Source organism: Manduca sexta, chromosome 22 (assembly GCF_014839805.1).
Source record: "Manduca sexta isolate Smith_Timp_Sample1 chromosome 22, JHU_Msex_v1.0, whole genome shotgun sequence".
Classification (NCBI taxonomy): domain Eukaryota; kingdom Metazoa; phylum Arthropoda; class Insecta; order Lepidoptera; family Sphingidae; genus Manduca; species Manduca sexta.
In genome coordinates, this window is record NC_051136.1 from 602,599 (window position 1) to 609,068 (window position 6,470).

Sequence of the window (6,470 nt, forward strand, 5' to 3'; positions counted from 1 at the left end):
GATAGTCTTTTCCGTTTTGTACAGACATCATTTTACATGTAACAGCAAAAACACAGAAATAAAACCTTCTGCAAGAATTGCATGAAAATAGTATTTTATGGGTATGAACAGCTCTCTCTCCGCACACCTGCATCATGAAGGCTGTGAGGTCTCAATATGAGCCCCGAATTCCTGTTCTTTTACACATTATGTGTAATGTTTTATTTTTACCTATTTTAGATTTTAAATAACGCATCCTTTTCATAACATATTATTGTGTATGTTAATGATAACTAATCAGTACATAGGAGACATGGACAACCCACATTCTGTTGTCCGATATATATTAGGCTTGTAATGTAATAATATTGGATCTGTTAGCGGTAATTGCGTGTTAGCATTGTATCCGGCTACAGAGCAATACCCGATCGTGCGGGACCTTCGCTACGGGCCGGGACAGGGCTGCCGTCTGATGCTGGAAGCCTATGTGTTATGGACAGCGACTCCTGACTTACGCAAAGAGCAATGCAGTAGTTAGTAAACTGGCTCGATAGTTTGTAGCAGCCCATACGCCATATTCAAATGATTTATATATTTTTTTTAATCTACTGAAAAAATTCGACTAACATGTTCAATCAATCATATTGTATCGGTTAAGCCTGTCTGATATTCCATTTATCAAAATTTTAACAAATGTCCCAAAACATTTTCAGGTCTATTTCGCGAATGAAATATACGCGCGCATTATTTTGTTATTGAATGGGATTTAGAGCATCAACTGTTATGTTCATATTATTAAATTCTTATTGGTGTCGATATTTCGCTCGGCAGCGAAATGTCAATACTCTGTAACTGGCAGCAGTTTAGAATGTCGTGATGCAGTAGCTCCTAAGTGAGATTCTGGTAGTCTTACAATCGATACGAAAAGCAACAACCGCACTGTAATTCACTTGTTTTGATAAGACAAGGGCACTGCCCTCATCTTGTCGGCACAACACACAACACGGTTCTTTAAGAAAACCCGCTAAAATGCGGTTAACCATTACCTTAGTACATAGTACATACTTACTTATTAACAGATATTTGTGTTACTAGTGTGGCAGGTGGCAGCCCTGCGCGTCCTCACCTAGTAATTACAGTGTAATGTCCAGCTGGGTTCGCGGCTGACGCGAGGTCGGCGGCGCGGCGGGGGCCGGGGGGGGGGGGGGGGGGGGCGGCGGTGGCGCGGGCCTCAGGGCGTCAGCGCCTACAGTACTGCGGTGTCACCGCTGGTCGAGGAGCACACGCATACATGCTTGTTTCTGCACTAGATATTATTATTAATATCTTAATTCATAATTATAATTATTTATTCAATAATTGAACCGCGGACGCTTTAAACGTTAGAGTTGTTTAAAAATATATAAGTAAATCATATTATAATTACTTCATAGTGATTATTACGGCGCCTAATATCTATTACGTGGCTGTGAGCACTTGCTAACGCTGCTTCGGTAGTTTTGCTTGGCAACACCGGCGTACTGTCTGTTTCTCTACCCGTCGCAAGCGCACAAAACAATGATTCAATATACTTAATTTAAATAAAGAAAAAAAGAATAACAAGACCCTCTGCTCTTGAAGCAAATACTTTTCTTTGAAAACATAAAATGCATGTGGGTATTATGATGTAGAATATAGATTCCAAATTTACAGCGGTAGTTTTGGTTAGTCAGCAAATATTTCGTGCCTGAGGCTGAGCGTCATAACACTATTGATAACGCGTCCTATAAGATTGAAATACTTACCTCCCTTGTCCACAGGTCAAAACAAACAAACTGTCTGCATGTAAACTACAAACAAAGAATGTATTTACATAAGCAATTGTTGAGGCATTATAGCAGTTAACAGACACAAAATAAAAAGACTGAGTCGGCACGAGCTGTTTACAACAAAAGCGCATCACACAACGTACTGTTCTCAAATAAACAGCAGATAAAACACGCAGCAAGCATCGCGTTGAAGCTGCTCTAGCCGCTGAAGCCGTCCGAAGCCGTTCTGACGCCGCCGAGCGTCATCCTCAACACAACTAAACCCTAGCGTGTAGGCAACTTTAACTACCGGATTATCCACATTTTTTATTGTGGTGCGGACTTGCATAGTTGTTGGGGGTCAAAACATTTCACTTTATCTTGATGTTGTTTGCAAGACGATTCAAAGCGGAAGCATGTTCACATACTAAAAAAGACCTATTAGGTCTTTCTTAGAATTTTCATTTAAAATGCTAAATCCTAAATGCGGTATGCGACGGCTAATATTTTCCTGGAATGAAAGTCCCACCTTATACTTATCTACGATATATGTATATGTAGTGGTCTGTAATAATATGTTAAAACATAATCTACTTTATGCGCTGTATTGTATCCAAATTCATTCAAAACTTGTGCGATTACTTCTAAAAACACCTAAACAACGTCGCAAGCTCTTGCGTGTATATATGAGTAAGACCAGATAAGACGGCAAGATTACGTGGCGTTCGGCTGATATAATTAAGAGCTATTATTATGCTATAAACATACTATTTAAATATCCGATTAAATAAATCTACGGCACCAATTAAGACCGAAGTCTAGTGCGGGATGTGATACGAAGAAACTACTACATAAAGAGCGTTAAAAGTGATAAGGTGGTAGCGAGTGGAGCCCCCGGGGCCCGGAGCGGCGGCGCGCAGTCCGCACCGCGGCCCGCCGCCGGGTGCACACAATGGGTGATATATCCTCGCGCGCGATGCCCATGAAAGCGTAATATTGAAACTTGCAGCGGTCCGTTACCGCATGTCGCCGCGTTCAAAATAACACATGGACATTTAAAAATCTAAATAAATGTGCGACGCTGTGAAATATGAGCTCGGATGTGCAGCGATGGAGGTTTGAATATATTTTCAATTTACGCAAACGAGGTTGCATGCGCTTTCATAGCGCGGGATGCGGCCTTTCACGCGGCTTTTTGTCATGTTAACTAAGTTCCGAAAGAGGAGTTTGTGCCGCTGGGATGGAGGGGATAATATAGCAAAAGGCAGGAATGTGAGAATGTTATCTAAAGGCATATGATCACTACCACCTGAACATCTTCATTGTCAAAAGTATTGTTTGTCCATATGGGACTTTTATGAATGGCTCATTCCTATAAACGATCTTAACCGCCACCGCCACGATAAGAAAAAAGTTTGTTTGACGTGCTCAGTTAGATTGGTTTATTTTTATTAATACACATTCGGTTTGCGGTTGCGATAGTCTATAGGTAAGGGTCTTTAGACTACCCGTAAAATTTTAACTAAAGCAAAATGTAATACGGTGCAAAAGAAGTTTAGTAAACATCTCTGTTCGTTTCACACTCACCAGGCATAAGGCACAACCTATGAGTACATAAACTGGGAAAATGATTTCATCTAATGAGACCGTTCCACTATAAAATTTTCTGCATCTGTCACTACATTGTATTTATATTACATTTTAAGATAAAATATTAATCACGAATTTTGTCGCGAATATTTTAGCCGATGTCGAATTAATGAACGGTCCGTTAATTAAATAACGTTGAGCGTTGCCCGTATTCTGTAGCCTGCGAGGTGCGCTCCACGTGTTGTCTAATAAATAGTGATCACGTTAATTGAAACAAGATCTAATTGACCTTGTGTCGCGATTTTAATTTAGGTAACAGTGTATTAATTGGTGAACAACACGGAGGAAGGCTCGGTCGGACCAAAGTAAATTGAAATCTCATTGAATTCGGGGAATGCGATGGCGACGAGAGGCGGCTGGTGCGAATTTAATTAACCCCTTGCTTGCTCGTTGAGGCGAGCGTGCACTCCACGTACGCCTATGGAACTATTTATACGTAAATTGGACGCACTCGTGGTATGATTTTGTTCACGGCATTCGACAATAATCACCGTTATTCAACGTGTCAATGAGTGTTGGTTTTATTAATCATCGCTAATGGGGTTTTAATTGGAACAGTATAGTATATAAATGTCGATTTTAATTTTTATCAATTCGCAATAATGTAGACGTCAATAGACGTCGATACATGCGCATCCCTATTTTACTCTGTCAAAAATAAAAGAGCACTAATCAAATCTAAATTTATTTTTACCTTTATACAAAATTAAATTGAAAGCGGCGAGCTTGGGAAACAAACCCTAGAAGACTGTTAAGTCAAACATTCTTGAAATTACTTCGAAATTATGGCAGTGTCGTAAAGTTTTCACGGCGCGGGCGTTAAGCTAAAATTAGTAAGTGTGGCCACTCTAACAAATTGCTGTTAGCGCAGATTAGTGAGGAGAATACACACATCGTCTATTTTGTGAGTGTGGTGAAGTGCACGCTGCGGCGCGGCGGCAGTGGCGGTAACGTGCGCTTGTGACATCGGCGCCTGCGATGTTGCCGCGCCGGCGAATTGAGCATTAAGAGTGCTTTCACCCGAAACGACGCGTCGTGTGCATCCTTCTATAAATAGTGTGGGATGCACAAGGACCGACAGAACGTTTCTATTTCGCGCCGAATAGAAAAACAAGAGATCATTATTTATTAGTTGGTTAGTTGGCTAATTTGGTCCATTGCCAGCGCGACGCGGCTACGCTCTCGCGCACTCGCGGCGGATGAAATTGTGCGTGCACGCTCCGCCGGACCGCCCGCGCCACTCAAACGCTTATTAATATTAAAACCGTATAATTACTAGAGAAATAGCATAATTTTCATCATGTCAATACTCATTATGAAACACGATTTATAATGTATCGATGTATGAGAGATGTTTTGTTATAAAAGCAATTTGATATTTTTGTTGGTTCTCTCGTGACCCGAGGCGTTGTGAAACGTAATTTATTCGACAACTGGGGAGATATTGAAGTACCCATCAGAAATGCATTAACGTTCGTTCCCGTACCTGAAGCATGACTTCGCGATTGTTTTCGCTTAAAAGGGCTTTATTCCCAGAAATATATTTTCATCAATACGACTCACGAGGTTGAAGATATTGAAATGTCGGAACTTATTCAAATACGGGTTGAAATTTTTCTGTAGATTTGCTATATGTAGGAAAGTTATTATTTAAAGAAATGTGGAATCTTGTAAATTAATACTTTATATACTTTATATATATTTCATATTTCAGGAGAAATTAATATTAACTTTAAATGTATTTTAATATGTATTTATATTAATGGGAACGAAATCTCGCATTAATGAATTTTAATCGACTTGTATTGGCACTGAGCTAGGACTAAACTACTTTTGTAAGCATATCAAACAATTACTATGATTGCGACAGGCTCCTGATATATATTTCAAATTACGAAGGTTATTTTAGATACCTAAATACATTCTGATTGCCTTTCTGACGCGCAAAACATCGCTCTAGATGAAAGTCACTGTGAACGTTTTCAATAAGAGACATTGACAAAAACAAAAATATTTGACTTTGTACTGAATTGGAGCGTCCGCTCCGTCTTAGCTGAATTTCACGCTGACCCAAACAGAAGCTATGCGAAGCAAATCCTCGCGGAAAGGGTTGAGTTGCGACAGGTCTAAGGAGGATTTCTCGGGAGACAATCGGGAGTTATGCCCGAAGGCGGGCACGGAGGGCGACAGGGCGAGCGAGGGGGGCCGGTGCGCTAAACAACGGCGCGGGCGGCCCGCCCCTTCTTTATATTTTCTTACTGCGTTCGCCGCCTAGCGGCGCGGCCGGGCCCCTTACACGCTCGCTCGCTCACTAATTGCGCATTCTTCGCATAGTTTAGCCCTCCCGGCGAACCCCTCGCTCGCCGCCCCCGGACCACGTGAAGCCGTGTGCCGACGAAACTTTCATACTGCCAGGATATTGAGCGGTTTTGAATGTCTTAACTCACGAACGTGCCGACACCACTGCTCCGAGTACTGGCTTTGTTGGCAAACTGTACCTCAACTACACACCGCAGCGGCGGCGTGTGAGCAGCAAGCGTTAAGGACAGCTCTTGTAAGTTGGTGCGTGCTGCAAACTGCATGCCGCTCTTTGCACACGTGCACTTCTCCTGCCGGCCCGGCTAACTTCATTCAATAACTCATCACATTCACCCTGATGGTTCAATATATTTTGACGTCTTCGATCTTGAATCTTCGATAGATTCGCTACTTGAATTGACCGATAAGATGACATAACTTTAAGTGCATACTATAACTTCATATCTAATAGATCATAACAATCAATATTTTTATGATAACTACGACACATTAAAATGTACAATTAATTTCAGTGGATTCCGTACTCATTGGGCCAGTATGGTAGAGTCTAGTCTAGTCTATGGCCTTAGGAAAATCCCTCTTGCAACGTATTGGGAGGCTAAAATACACGTCAACGATTTCATATTAAATAATTATCGCGGAATTATAACGACAGCTAATATTAAACAATTAAATTAATAGACACTAATAGCTCTACATGTCCATGGCCATTTACCGCCTTTTAATTAACGACTC